This window comes from Heptranchias perlo, chromosome 28 (assembly GCF_035084215.1).
Source record: "Heptranchias perlo isolate sHepPer1 chromosome 28, sHepPer1.hap1, whole genome shotgun sequence".
In the NCBI taxonomy this organism is placed as follows: Eukaryota; Metazoa; Chordata; class Chondrichthyes; order Hexanchiformes; family Hexanchidae; genus Heptranchias; species Heptranchias perlo.
Window position 1 is genome coordinate 11975696 of NC_090352.1, and position 16404 is coordinate 11992099.

Consider the following 16404-nt stretch of genomic DNA (forward strand, 5'->3'; position numbering starts at 1 on the left):
ATTTGACTGATCTCAGGAGTTTTTGTACATGGGCCTAAGTCACAGTGCGAGCTGGATTGGCTGATGGAGCTTTTCACATTCCTGTTGTACCGCCTTCAATTTCTATTTCATCAACAAAATCACAATGAAAATTGAGTTCCATTACACAAAGTGAGATTAGTAACCTATTACACATTAGCCTTGCTGTAACAACAATAACAACTTGCATTTATATAGCGCCTTTAATATAGTAAAACGTCCCAAGGCGCTTCACAGGAGCGTTATTAAACAAAATTTCACATTGAGCCACAAAAGGAGGTATTAGGACAGATCAAGGAGGTAGGTTTTAAGGAGCGTCTTAAAGGAGGAGAGAGAGGTTTAGGGAGGGAATTCTAGAGCTTCGGGCCTAGGCAGCTGAAGGCATAGCCACCAATGGTGGAGCGATTAAAATCGAGGATGCGCAAGAGGCAAGAATTGGAGGAGCCCAGAGATCTCGAAGAGTTGTAGGGCTGAAGGAGGTTACAGAGATAGGGAGGGACGAAGTAATGGAGGGCTTTGAAAACAAGGATGAGAATTTTAAAATCGAGGCGTTCCCGGACTGGGAGCCGACGTAGGTCGGCGAGCACAGGGGTGATGGGTGAATGGGACTTGGTGCGAGTTAGGATATGGGCAGCAGAGTTTTGGATGAGCTCAAGTTTATGGAGGGTGGAAGATGGGAGGCCAGCCAGGAAACCATTGGAATAGTCCACTCTGGAAGTAACAAAGTCATGGATGAGGGTTTCAGCAGCAGATGAGCTGAGGCAGGGGCAGAGACGGGCTATGTTTTTTTTTTATTCGTTCATGGGATGTGGGCATCGCTGGCAAGGCCAGCATTTATTGCCCATCCCTAATTGCTGTTGAGAAGGTGGTGGTGAGCCGCCTTCTTGAACCGCTGCAGTACGTGTGGTGAAAGCTCTCCCATGGAGGTGGAAGTAGGCGGTCTTGGAGATGGAGCGGATATGTGGTCAGATGCTCATCTCAGGGTCAAATAGGACGCCAAGGTTGCGAACGGTCTGGTTCAGCCTCAGACAGTGGCCAGGGAGAGGGGTGGAGTCGGTGGCCAGGGAACGGAGTTTGCAGCAGGGACCAAAGACAGTGGCTTTGATCTTCCCAATATTTAGTTGGAGGAAATTTTTGTTCATCCAGTACTGGATGTCGGACAATCAATGTGACAAATCAGGGACAGTGGAGGGGTCGAGGGAAGTGGTTGTAATAAACTATTATACGTGTACAAATGGGTATAACAAACTGGTGTAATAAACAGCCGTGACAAATGGGTGTACAAAACCAAGTGAAACCACAAAGTGTAATAACTGGGTGTAACAAAAAGTTGTAACAATCAAGTGTAGCAATTGGATGTAACAAGTGCAAGTCACTGTGCCCCGAAGTTTATGTTTCCTGTTCAGATGGTGAAAGATTGAGCTGCAGCCCCCTAATCACCATCGTAATTCTTTAATTGTCAATTCATTGCCTCCTTCAGTTTTGTTGAACTTGCGTTAGTTAGCACAACACTTATCAGACTGAGTTCAATGAGTGGAACTGGAGGTGACAGTAAAATGATAATTAAGTATTTATTGCCGAGTTAGCATCGTGAGGTTTAAACACGCTCCATCTTCAACTCCTACTGTGTTGCTAAGGCTGACCACACGCAGTTAAAGAATAGATATGGATCATGGATTGTTAAAGAGAGAAGTTGGTAGATTTACTGTGTGAGTTAGGGATTTTTAAGATCAGCAGATCCACGTTCCAAGAGGGCAGAGAAAGAGCAGCATGGATTTTCCAACAAATGTAGCCAAGATGAAGGGCTGAAGAGTTAGGAAGTGCAGCAAGCCACCATCCCCCAGCTTGACAATGCAATCCATCGGGAAGTAGCTGTGAGGAAGGAGCTTCCCCAGAAACATTAACCTGCCTTTTCTTTCCATGTATTTCTCCAATGTTTTCTGGGTTTATTTTAGAAATCCTTGTCTCTAGCCCAATGGTGATTGTTTATTTGTCCAAGGAGCTCAGTGGGGAGGGTAGCAATTCTAGTGGTTCTACTGGTTTAGTGGAATGGATGAAGTGACATGAGACTAAAAGTTATTGTTGGCACTATTTGTGAACACAATACATTTGTATGACATTCCTCTGTCCACTATTTTAATGGAGGTATTAACTCATTTAAAATTAACGGGTTAGTAGCTATGTTAAAATAATGGGCAGACAAATAGCGTATGAATATCCAGGGTATGGTAGCCTAGTGGTTATGTTACTGGACTAGTAATCCAGAAGCCTGAACTAATAATCTAGAGAATGTGAATGGCTGTTTGAGAATTTGAATTCACTTGAAATAAAATCTGGAAATAAAAAGCTGATATCAATAAAAGTGACCATGAAGTTGTCAGATTGCTGTAAAAACCCAACTGGTTCACTACTGTCCTTTAGGGAAGGAAACCTGTCATCCTTACCCGGTCTGGCCTATATGTGACTCCAATCCCACACCAATGTGGTTGACTCTTATTGTCCTCTGAAGTGGCCTCGCAAACTATTCAGCTGTAATAAACTTTCTCAGGGCAACTAAGGATGGCCAATAAATGTCGGCCTTGCTGGTAATGCTTACATGAATTTTTAAAAATCTGAATGCTAATATCATTAGGAATTAATGGCTGTTGTATCAGATTGCTGCAGATATGCAGCACAGTCCCAGGGTTATCACTGAGGGTCTAGAAGCAGTTGCCGCATCATGGGTTGGCATCAATGAACATGTAGCAATCGTCCACACATTGACAGATGGCAAGATTATTACCAATGTACACGGGTGATGAGAGTTCTAATAACAAGTGACTTTGAGGATGCCGGTGAGACTGTTCATGAAATTTGTCGTTGGCGGAGAGTATTTTATGTATCTTAGACTCCTTAAACCCTGTGCTTCATTGTGCCAAATAATGAAAGTGTATCTAGTTGAACTCTGACCTCTTTCACAATTAATAAAAACAAATTGATTGAGATCCCATCAGACTCTGATCAAATGGACCTGGTGATCTTTTGTTAATGTCACCATTATATTATAAGGGACCACTGTTGTTTTGGACCCCAGTGCCGTGTAGTGCACCCCATTTCCATTGTGGAGTAGACTCGGCAACACTGGCAACAACAGGTAACAGTTGATTAAAGGCTGCAATTGCAACTTTCCTTTTGAGGCCATGCAAGATCCCTGATGGTTGGGGAAGGTCCATTCAGGCCATGTATGGGAAGGCTGAAGACTTAATCCTGCTCTAGTTCTGCTGTCTCTAGTGGCCTGAGAGAAAAAGAACATATCTTGAGGTGATTTTCCCTGTGCTTCCAATGGCAGCAGAGCTCCTTGCTTAGTTTCTAACACCGTAACCAAAGTGCTACTGGTGACAGTGCTATTAAGTTAATGCAGCATCAGTCAGAAAGCTTTTAGACTGTTAAGGAATGTTTGCATTTTACTGCAGAGTTTATGTGAGGAAGGGTAATTAATTGTTGAAACTCAGTTATGACCTTCTCTTGCTCTGCTGGTGAATTTTGTGCACTTCAATGGGGGTCAGTGCAGGGGAATGGACCATTCTTTCAACAAGTGTCAACATTAGTCACTCTAAAACCAAGTGTAGCACAAGTCAAATTCAGAAAGAAGTACCCTCCATTCTGTCCCAAAGCGCCCAACCTCAAGAGAATCCCTTATTTAATTCTCATACGACCTTTTAAGTGAGGGCAAGTTTTTGCCAAACTGTGGGCAATCTGTGCTATAAAGCCATGCCACTAGGAAATCAAATTCATCTCACATAGGATCTCAACAGCTAGCAGTGAGAGACTTTCAACCCATTAGCCTGAGTTGGGTTTGAATCCAGGTACCAAATTTAAAAGACCTGTGTGTGGGGGGAAGACCAACAGGAAATAGTGTTCAAAGCTGCACAGATTGAGCAAAGTTTACGTATTATAGATCCTTAGCTTTCCATTCATTCCCCTCCTCTGGTTTACATTCCTATAGGAAGTATATTTACTTGGGGTAAACATCACTACTCCTTCTATCCTTTCCAAGATGGTCCAGTGTATCCCTCAAATGGGGCATGGCGGTGGGATCTCAGTGGGATGGCCAATGGGCATGTGGGAAATCAGGGAAAAAAATTCTTACCTTCTTCCACACGATCGCGACTTAATTGGAGCCCCTTAATGTGGCTTCCGGGTTTGCCGTCTGAAAGCTGCGCAGCGGGCGGACTGCGCATCAGAATGACGTGCTGGCAGCTGGAATATTTAAAGGGCCATTGCAAGCATAGCTTTTGTGGGAGAAAGAAGAAATTTCAAGAGATGGAGCAGCACAGGACCAAGCCAGCACCCCGGTTCAGTGACTCCTCACTTGAGGTGCTACTGGCCGGGGTGAGGAGGAGGAGGGAGATGCTATACCCAGCTGATGGGAGGAAGTGCCCTGTCTCTGCCACCAAGAGGGGTCTGGCTCAAGGTGGCAGAGGAGGTAACCAGCAGCACCAACATCTACAGGACTTGGCTGCAGTGCAGGAAGTGCTTCAATGACCTAACCAGGTCAGGAAAAGTGAGTACAGTTACTAATTCATCTGCATTCTGTGGTGCACATCACTCCACCCCCTCACACTCCGCCCTACGAAGCCTACTCCATCACATCACTCCTCACACCCACTTAAGGCTCAGTGACAAGTTGCAATGTGACCAATCTGTCTAGTCGTCACCCTCTGATGCATCTCTTTCATTGTAGGCCTCACACAAAGCAATTCATCTGTCGGGTGACCCTGTCCCCCTCACTCACTGACACTGTAGTTACTCCCCTTGTAGGAGAAGAGACCACAAAATGCAAGGCAGTGGACGAGGACTGGAGGAGGGCCAGCACAAATAGTGGCCCTCACAGAGGAGGAGGAGGAGGCGGCCTTGGAGCTGAGTGGGATGGTGGAGTGCCTGGCCATCAGGGATGCCGAGACTGGCACCCTGCAAATGTCTGCTGACAGAACTTTAACATCCTCACACACAACATGAATTGATGTTATCAATGATTGATCTGTTGCACAACTCAGTTTGCTCAATGCAAACTCACTTCTGTGATGATTGTTAATATTGGTTTATGTTCTCTTCCAGGGTCTGCAAGGATCGATGAGGAGGCATGGGTGATGGAAGAAGGCAATTCATCAGAGGAGCTCCATTCCTCTGAGGGTACACCGTTACATCATATCCAGCCATGCACTTGCCCAGATACTGTCACTTCAGTGGGTCCTGTTAGGCAGATAGCTGGGTTGTCATCTGGTTATTCAACACTCACAAGTGTACACGAGCAGACATTGGTGGCAAGGCCAGCTGTGGAGAGTCTGCGTTGGGGGGCACATTCTCTCCAAGCTCTGCTCAACTGGACCCAGATGATGAACCCTGGGGGACATCGTTGAGAGTGATAGCGGTACAGTTCCAACTTTGTGCATGACACCTTTTCCATTACCTCACAATCTCCACAATAGCGGATAGGATGGAGGAGTCCAACTCAATCACAAGTGGATTGGTGGCGCAGGTTAGTGCAGGAATGTCCTCGATGGAAAGAATGGCAGCCTTCATAGAGCTTCAAGCACAGCTCTCAAATGAGTCCATGCAGGCCGTGACAATGGCCGTGCGGACTCTGGTTACCAACATGTCTGCCACCTTAAACAGGCGGACAGAAACTTCATCCATGGCCTTAGAAAGCACCACATCTCCTCATCAGGCTGCTGCCCAGCAGAGTGGTAGGAGTGACGTTGTGCCAACCTGGGAGAGGGATGATGGCAAAAGAGGACATGGAAGTGGGGACTCCACTCAAAGCGCTCCCATATCTCACCCGTTGCATCCCCCTCGACCAGTACCCGCAATGCTGCCTCCTCTCCCAATATCCGAGCCTGCCCCTGCACATGTCCAGGTGCAGCAGTCTTTGTCGGAGCCCTCACGGCTCCAAAACCTAGAGGTCATAGGCCGAAAGCATCTAAGGAGTCAGGACATGAATCTGAGCAACCTGCTGAAGCCACAGGGGATGCACCACGTAGAAGTGGTAGAAAGAGGAAGGCTAAGGTTTCGTAATCACCAAGGGTATGCACAAGGGTGTCTGACAGAATTTCATGTTTTTCATTTATATTTGTTTTTTGTTAAATGCACATTAAATGTTATAATTTTCACCACCACTGCCATGTCTTGCCCATTCTTGAGTCCCTTTTGTGAAAACATCCTTTCATGTGCTTCATCATGAATGGCGAGCCTTGATGCCACTCATTGGACGCGTTTACGATGGGTGTACGTGTAGTTGTAGGAGTGTATTGTGCAGGTGGTGGGGGGTGATGCTGGTGGTGGTGGTTGTTACAGTCGGTTTGAGTACTTGACTATCGTCACTTTGCAAGTCTCCTTATGAGAATCTATCAAATATGAGTGACTTCCTGGCATCACAAGCAACCAGGTGAGCTGCTGCCCAGCCTTGTGAGCGCGTGAGACCTCAGCCATCGGTAACCCTCTCTGTTGAGCGATGTTGTGCAGGGCGCAACAAACTACTGTTATTCTACACACTCTCGCTGGTGCGTACTAAAGAACTCCCCCAGATCGATCCAGGCACCTGAAGCGCATCTTGAGCAGTCCTATGGCTTTTTCAGTGACAGACCTGGTATTGATGTGACTGTCATCGTACCGCTGCTGTGCCTCACTGGTGGGGTTTCTCAGAGGTGTCATGAGCCACGTCTGCAGGGGGTATCCCTTATCTCCAAGGAGCCAACCCTTAAGTCTGTTTTGTGCGTGAAATAGAGCCAGGATGCTGGATGTGTGCAGAATGAAGGAATCATGGCAGCTGCCCGGAAATTTCGCAAACCATCTGTACATTGATGGAATGATATCCCTTTCAGTTGATGTACAGTCCTGGCTGATGTAGAGATGCTAGTATTACTATGCGTGTGCAATCAATTGCACCCTGCACTTGTGGGAAGCCAGCGAGAGAGTGGAAGCCCGCTGCCCTCTCAGTCTAGCTGATGTCGTCAATGGGGAAGTTGACATAGTGGGATGCCCTGGCAAACAAGCCATCCGTGACCTGTCTTATACGCTTATGTGCAGACGACTGAGAGATCCTGGCAACGTCACTGGTGGCGCCCTGGAAGGATCTGGAGACGAAAAAATTGAGTGGTGACTTTATCTGCGACGGGCAATGTGCGGTCACCAGGCCCAGCTGGGAGCAGCTCTGCATGAAGGAGTGTGCAGTTGTCTGTGACCACCTGGCAACTCAATCTGAGCCTTCGTAGGCACTGCTGCTCGGAGAGGTCCAGGAAGCTCAGTCTTTGCTTGAAGACCCTCTCACGCGGGTAGTGCCTCCTGCGACCTCGACCCCTCTGTTGGTCCTCTCTCTGCTTTTCTGCAGGCTCTTGTGGAGCTCCATGTCCCAGAACTGCACACCATGCCTGCTGCAGATGGTGATGTGCCTCCTCCTCAGATGTACAGCTGAATAAACCCATTGCGCCCCCCCCCCCCCCATCCTATTGGTGTCAGTTTGAGGGGGTCCAAAATGTAGGTTAACATGTGTGTACACCAGAATTCTGAGTGTGAACAAATAAACCTCTAAACACAAAGAGCTCCCAGTCAAAGGTTTGTCTGAGAGAACTGATTGCCCTGTAGCCAAAACTCACCTTTTATGCACGAGTCAATCACTGGTTTAAAGGTCTGAATGGCTGCTGAGTGCAACTCAACTCTGTTTCCATGGCGTCTTTCACAGGCCACGGGAGACACGTTGAGGCAGAGTTAAAATTGTTTCCCTGCCTCAATCCACAAAAATGTAAACTGTTTAACAACTTTAAATACCTTAATTGCTGCTATAAATACATTCAATGCTGCTTTAAATATCGGCCCTGCCAGCTTCATTTGCCAGCGGGGCTTCCGGCTTCCTGAAGCGCGTGCGCGCACCCAGGTGCGTCTGGGTCGAACACAGAAGTCGGCGGGTTGGAGCCGGGAATCATTCCCGCTCCCAAAAACAATGATTCTCTCTACTTACCCGCCCCCAACCCACCCGATGTTGGGAGCTAAAATTGAGCCCATGGAGTTCTGACTAGGTTCCCATGGACATTTGTACACATGCTCTTCCCCTCACAGCAGCGAGATATGTTCTTTCCCCACTTTTATAGAAGCATTCTCCAAGAGGGGTACATATAGCCATAAAGAGAGACTTGATTATGCAGAAGTGATGGTCACTGGCTGTTCAAAAAATAATCGAGAAATCCAGATGAAAGCTCAAGGCCTACATTGTAGGAACCCACCAAAAAGTTTGGAAAGATTAGGAAAGGAGAAGATGAGATAAATCAGGGAGCTAATACCAAGCTTTGGCTTTAAACGTCTGTAGATTGTTGGAAGAAGGAAAGACTGAGGGAGGTGAAGAATCCCACAGTTTCAAGAATGAGTAAAAGTGAGAGACCATGCAATGAATCTTGATTTCAATCCAGTGAGAATGCAGGGAGCAGGAATGTACTAAATGCAAGAACTAGTGGATTGCAATTCTGCTGATGGGTCACAGTTATATTGCATCTGGAGTTGATAAAATACAAAAAAGCTGGCTACCCTGAGAGAAGAGAAAGTGAAGCGTCTTTCTGTATAATCTGATTTATGCTGACCGACTAACATCCTTGTTTAGTATGCACTGTGTAAATATCAGCCTGGTACTACTTCAAAGCAATTACAATGACAACTACTGTGCGCAGTAATTGGGTATGACACTTGCCAACCTGAGTTTTTCATGTTTCTTCTTAAGTTTCCCATAGGAATGACAAGCAATAGTCTCTTAGTTATGAAAATTGTTACTTCCATTCTGTTTGAAATTAATGATCATGTCCAATACCTGGGAGTATAACTAACTACATCATGACAGCCGATCAAGGTTAGCCAGAAGTGAGAAAGAAACCCAAAATAACAGTCTGCAGCTATGAGGTGGCTGGATGTTAACAATGTACTGTTGATTAGTAAAAGAGAGCTGTGCCCTGGAAACAATGTTCTACTCAGCCTGGGAGTTTATCAGGCATGTCAGGTTTGAATGAGAATATAGGAAGTTTTAGGAACAAGAATAGCCATTAGGCCCAATAAGCCCATCATTTTTTGATAAATCCCAGACCCACCTAACCACCACCTCACCATATCTTTGATTCCCTTTTCTCTCCAAAAACATATCTAGTTACCTCTTGAATCCGTTTGTAAATTCACTTCAAAATTTGAAGATAAAATGAACCTTCCAGCACTTTGCCTGAGTGACAGTTCTCCATGTGTAAATAACCTCCACTTCCGTGCGATTGACAGTTTGATAGTATACATGCTGCCTCATGGTGATATCATCCGCAGACATGAGGCCAGCTTCCATGCGTGTGCTGATGACACCCAGTTCGATTCCTTCTGTGCCTCTGTGTTGTCAGGCTGCTTGTCCGACATCCACTCTTGGATGAACCGCCATTTCCTCCAGTTAAACATTTACTAAAGCCATCATCTTCAGCCCCAACCACAAACTCTTGCCACCAATTCCATCTCATTCCCGGATACCATCTTAGGCCGAATTAAACTGTCCGTAACCTTGGCGTTCTATTGGAACGCAAGCTGACCATACGACCCCATAATCCTCTCCATCATAATGACCACTGCATCCACCTCCATTACATCTGCTCTTTCCTCATTTCATCTGCTGCTGAAACCTTCATCTATACCTTTGTCACTTACAGACTTGATTATTCCAAACCTCTCCTGGCCGGCCTCCCATCCTACACCCTCCATAAACTTCAGTTCATCCAAAGCTCTGCTGCCATATCCTACTCTGTACCAGCTCCTGCTCATCCATCACCCTTGTCCTTTTTGACCTAAATTGGGTCCTAGTCCCCCAATGTCTCAAATGTAAAATTCTCATCCTCATGTTTAAATCCTTTCATTGCCTTGCTCCTCACTATCTTTGTAACCTCCTCTAGCCTTACCCATCCACCTCTAAAGTCTCCATTTCTCTGACTCTGGCCTCTTGTGCAAACCCCCTCCCTTTACCCCATCATTGGCGGTCATGCCTTCAACCACCTAGGCCCCAAGTTCTGGAGTTCCAACCCACAATCCCTCGACCTCTCCTTCCTCCCCTGTTTTAAGATTCTCCTTAGAACCCGCCACTTAAACCAAGCTTTTGGTCACCCCTTGTAACATTGTCTTCTTTGGCTCAGTGTTCATTTTATTTTTATTATGCTTCGTGAAGCACTTTGGGATGTTTTTCTATGTTAGAGGCGCCACAGAAATGCAAGTTGTTGTTGTTGCAAGGGAATTTAATAACAAACCCATAAAAACCAGTGGTGAACAGGAAAAATGGTTTGTGTTTTTATCAACATCATACCCCTTATTATCCAAGTCCATAGAGTATCACGAGCTATGAGGAGTGGGACAACATGGACTAATGCTTCCAACAACAATGGCAACATACCCGTGGAGTAGGGGAATTGTGGATTAGACAGATATTAACAGCACTACTAGATTTTTTTTCTGGCAAGGTAGGGGAAGGAACTTAGTGTTCCTTAAAATTGGGGATCAACAGGTGAAATGAATAATCACATATGGACTCTGTGTGGAGCAGGTTTTTCTCACACTGGCCCGATCTAGGAAAAACTATCGTAAGACCATGAATTTTGATTTGGAGCACAAGCCACTGAGTAAAGCAGCAGTGTTGGGTAGGAGCTGCAACGGGAATCGGCAAGATGCTTTGGGGTGAAAATGACTGGGACACTGCCAACTTTGACCAAACCATCTCTATATTGTCTCAGTATGGTTAAAGTCAGTGTATTGTCAGATTTTCTCTCTATCTGTCTTTCTGTTTCAGGTGGTAGTCAGTTGTAACATCCTCCCTTGCCATCTGTTCTGGGGCTATTTAAATGTTACATAACCAATTATGAGTGTGCTGCTCTCTAGTGTGCTGCTCTCTAGTGTGCTGCTCTCTAGTGTGCTGCTCTCTAGTGTGCTGCTCTCTAGTGTGCTGCTCTCTAGTGTGCTGCTCTCTAGTGTGCTGCTCTCTAGTGTGCTGCTCTCTAGTGTGCTGCTCTCTAGTGTGCTGCTCTCTAGTGTGCTGCTCTCTAGTGTGCTGCTCTCTAGTGCACTGGCTTCTAGTGCGCTGGTCTCCAGTGTGCTAGTTCCTAGTGCGCTGGTCTGTGACGCATTCTTCCTTTGTATTAACTACACCCTCCAATTTGGTGACGTCCGCAAATTTTGAAATTGTACTTCCGATCCCCGAATCCAAATCGTTAATGTCAATTGTGAACAACAGTGGTCCCGGCACCGATCCCTGTGGAATACAGTTCCTACCTTTTGCTAGACTGAGTAGTTATCCTTAACCCCTATTCTCTGTTTTCAGTTTTGTAGCCAACTTGCTATGCATTCTGCTACCTGACCCCTGACTCCACATGCTCTGACCTTAGCCATGAGGCTACAATGTGGTACCTTATCCAAGGCCTATTGAAAATCCAAAAAGATTACATTTACTGCATTACGCTTGTCTACTCTTTCTGTTACTTCATCAAAGAATTCTATAAGGTTGGTCAAGCATGACTTTCCCTTCTGAAACCCGTGCTGACTATTCTTTATTATATTTTCGTTCCCTAGATGCCTTTCTATTACATCTTTGAGTAAAGATTCCATTGTCTTTCCTACCACCGACGTTAAGGTAAGTGATCTATAGTTCTCTGGACTTGTTCTATCTCCCTTTTTAAATATAGGAATAACATTAGCTGTCCGCTAGTCCTCTGGCACTATTCCCTTTTCTAGTGAATTTTTATATATATGTAATAGTGCCTGTGCTATCTCCTCCCTAACTTCTTTTAATATTCACGAATGCAATCCATCCGGACCAGGGATTTTATGCTCCCTATGGTTTGACTCTGACCTCAGGAGGGAGCAAATATAACATCTACAGACAGATGTTCACCACTCTGACCTCAGGAGGGAGAAAATATAACATCTACAGACAGAGTGGGAACATGAGAATTTGGTGAGAGGAGGAATTAGATGTAGAGGGGGAAGGGCAGTGAACAGAGAGGAAGAGCTCTGAGAGACCCGGACTAAAAGTGTAGGTTAATTGGGGTAAGTAAACAGTAAATAAATTAGTAATGAATATCTAAAGGGAGTTCAGAAAAAAAAAGGTTTCTAAATATAATGGAGGGGCAGCTGTGATCCAGTGCCTGCAATTCCTGCGCCATGTGGGAACTTCAGGACGCATCATGTTTCCTGGAGGGCCACATGTGTAGGAAATGCCTCCAGTTGCTCAAGCTCAAGCTGAGGATTTCTGAGCTTTAGGGGCAGTTGGAGTCACTGCAGAGCGTAAGGGAGGTTGCAGGTTTCCTGGATCGTTCCAGGAGATGGTCACCCCACAGCCACAGAGTTCAGGATTGCAAGTTGGTGGCCATTGAAAGGATAGGAAGAGGCAGGCAGTGCAGAAATCTTCCGGGTGTGTGCCATTCTCAAACCAGTGAGGTGATGACACCTCGAAGGAGTGCAGTCCTGAGCATGGCATCATGGGGCAAAGGACTGTATGGGGGGCACAGTGAAGTGTAGAAATGCAGTAGTCATAGGGGATTCAATAGTCGAGGGACAGACAGGCATTTCTGTGACCGTCGACGTGAGTCCTGCATGATGTGAGAGGGTGCAGAACATTCTGTGGGGGAAAGGAGAACAGCCAGAAGTCATGGTCCAGGTGGGTACCAACGACATAGGAAAGGAAAGGGATGAGGTCTTGCGGCTAGAGTTTCAAGAGCTAGGGAGGAAATTAAAAAGCAGGACCTCAAAAGGTAGTAATCTCTGGATTACTTCCAGTGTCACGTGCTGGTGAGTACAGAAATAGGAAGATAAGGCAGGTTAATGCGTGGTTAGAGACATGGTGAAGGAGGAAGGGCTTCAAATTCCTGGGGCATTGGGACCTGTTCTGGGGCAAGAAGGACCTGTTCAAGATGCATGTGTTGCACCTCAACAGAGCTGGGATCAATGTATTCGCTGGGAGGTTCACTAGTGCTGAGTGGGGGAGGGGTGGGGTTAAACTAATCTGGCAGGATGTAGTATTAGAAAGGTGAAACAAAGTGCACAAAGGATTGGGAGAGACAGATAGCACTAGGGTAAGAAATAGTACAGTATTAGATGGGATTAGACTAAGAGACAATACGAGAAGGTCTAAGATAGGTTTAGAGTGCATGTGTGTAAACGCACAAAGCGTGGTAAATAAGGTTGGTGGGCTGTAGGCTCAAATAGCCACATGGGAATATGATGTAGTGGCGATAACGGAGACCTGGCTAAAAAAAGGGCAGGATTGGGTACTAAATATTCCTGGATACAAAGTGTTCAGGAAAGATAGGGAAGGTAAAAAAGGTGGGTGGGTGGCTATATTGACTAAGGATAATACTGCAGTGCTAGTCAGAGAGGATGTTCTTGAGGGGTCAAGGACTGAATCTATTTGGTTAGAGTTAAGAAGCAATAGAGGTGCCATTACACCACTGGGTGTATTCTACAGGCCACCAACTAGTGGGAAGGATATAAAGGAGCAAATTTGCAGAAAAATTACAGAAAGGTGCAAGAACTATAGAGTAGTGATAATGGGGGACTTCAACTATCCTAATATAGACTGGGATAGTAATAGTGTAAAGGGCAAAGAGGGGAAGGAATTTCTAAAGTGTGCTCAGGAGAACTTTCTTGATCAGTATGTTTCTGGCCCAGCGAGGAAGGAGGCATTGCTGGGATCTGGTTCTGGGGAATGAGGTGGGTCAAGTGGAGCAAGTATCAGTGGCGGAACAGTGATCGTAGTATCATATAGTTTAGATTAGTTATGGAAAAGGACAAGGAGCAATCTAGAGTAAAAATACTTAATTAGAGGGTCAATTTCAGTGGGTTGAGAACGGATCTAGCCCAGGTAAATTGGAACCAAAGATTGGCAGGCAAAACTGTAATCGAACAATGGGTGGCCCTTAAAGAGGAGATGGTTCAGATACAGTCTAGCTACATTCCCACAAAGCCAGACCCCCCTGGATGACGAAAAAGATAGAGAGTAAGATGAAGCAAATGAAGTGGGTGTATGATAGAGGTCAGGTTGATAATGCAAGCGAGAACCAGGCTGAATATAGAAAGTACAGAGGAGAAGTGAAAAAGGAAATAAGAGGGGCAAAGAGAGAGTATGAGAATGGACTGGCGGTTAACACAAAAGGGAATCCAAACGTTTTCTATAGGCACTAAACAGGTAATAGGAGGAGGCCGATTAGGGACCAAAAAGGAGATCTACGCATGGAAGCAGAGAGCATGACTGAGGTACTAAATGAGTACTTTGCATCTGTCTTTACCAAGGAAGATGATGATTCCAAAGTCGCAGTAAAACTGGAGGTAGTTGAGATACTGAATGGAGTGAAAATTGATAAAGAGGAGGCACCAGAAAGACTGGCTGTACTTAAAGTAGATAAGCCACCCGGTCCATATGGGTTGCATCCTTGGTTGCCGAGGGAAGTAAGGGTGGAAATTGCAGAGGTGCTGGTCATAATCTTCCAATCCTCCTTAGATACGGGGGTGGTGCCAGAGGACTGAAGAATTGCAAATGTTACACCCTTGTTCAAAAAAGGGTATAAGGATAAACCCACCAACTACAGACCAGTCAGTTTAACCTCGGTGGTGGGGAAGCTTTTAGAAACGATAATCCGGGACAAAATTAATAGTCACTTGGACAATTGTGGATTAATAAAGGAAAGCCAGCATGGATTTGTTAAAGGCAAATCGTGTTTAACTAACTTGATTGAGTTTTTTGATGAGGTAACACAGAGGATTGATGAGGGCAATGCGGTTGATGTGTACATGGACTTTCGAAAGGCGTTTGATAAAGTGCCACATAATAGGCTTGTCAGCAAAATTGAAGCCCATGGAATAAAAGGGGCAGTGGCAGCGTGGATACGAAATTGGCTAAGTGACAGGAAACAGAGAATAGTGGTGAACGGTTTCATTTCGAACTGGAGGAAGGTATACAATGGTGTTCCTCAGGCGTCGGTACTAGGACCGCTGTTTTTTTATATATATATCAATGAATTGGACTTGGGTGTACGGGGCACAATTTCAACATTTGCAGATGACTCAAAGTTTGGAAGTGTAGTAAACACTGAGGAGGATAGTAATAGACCATAGGCAACCTGAGGAAAACTTTTTTACACAGCGAATAGTTATGATCCGGAATGCGCTGCCTGAAAGGGTGGTGGAAGCTGATTCAATCGTGGCTTTCAAAAAGGAATTGGATAAATATTTGAAGAGAAAAAATTTGCATGGCTATGGGGAAAGAGCGGGGGAATGGAACTAACTGGATTGCTCTTACAAAGAGACGGTACAGGCTTGATGGGCCGAATGGCCTCCTTCTGTGCTGTAACGATTCTATGATTCTGAGATGTTCATCACTCTTACCTCAGGAGGGAGCAAATATAACATCTACAGACACATATTCTTTGCCTCTGGATCCTTCCAGGGCGCCACTGGTGACATCTCCAGGGTGTGTCAATCATCTGCACATAAGTGTATAAGGCAGGTCTTGAATGGGTTGTTTGACGGGGTGTCCAATTACATGAACTTCCCCCATGATGACAGTAGCCAGAATGAGCGGGCTATGGGTTTCATCTCTCTGGCTGACTTCCCAGTGTTGCAGGGTGCAATCAATTGCACACATGTGGCAATCCGAGGACCACCACATGAGCCAGGAGTCTCCATAAACCGAAAGGATTATCACTCCATCAGTGCACAGCTGGTGTACAACCACAAGAAGCAATTTATGCAAGTGTGTGCCAGATTCCCCGACAGCTGTCATGATGTGTTCATTCTGCACGAATCCAACATTCCAGGCCTCTTCCAAACAGGAGACATATATAAGGGCTGGCTCGTTGGAGACAAGGGATATCCCCTGCAAACTTGGCTCATGACACCTGTGAGCAACCCCATCAACGAGGCACAAGAGTGATACAACCAGAGCTAAATGACCACCAGGTGTGTCATTGAGCAAGCCATAGGCACGTTGAAGATGTGCTTCAAGTGCTTGGAGACACCCTTCAGTACTTGCCAGCGAGGCAATAATCGTGGTGTGTCCAGCTGAGCAGAGCTTGGAGAGGAATGCACCTTCCGACATGGAGTCTCCACAGTTGCCCCTGCCACCAGTGTCTACTTGTGTCCACGTGTGAGTTGTGAATCGCCAGGTGAAAACCCAATTAACTGGCTAACAGGTCCCACTGAAATGCGAGTATCTGTGCTGGTGCATGGCTGTATGCCCTGTGACAGTGCACCTTCAGAAGGAATGAGGTCCTCTGCAGAATCAATGTCATCCATCTCCGCACATTCTTCTTCTACGCGTAAAGGCCCTGGAAGACAACAAAAAACGATATGAATTAGTCATGGCAA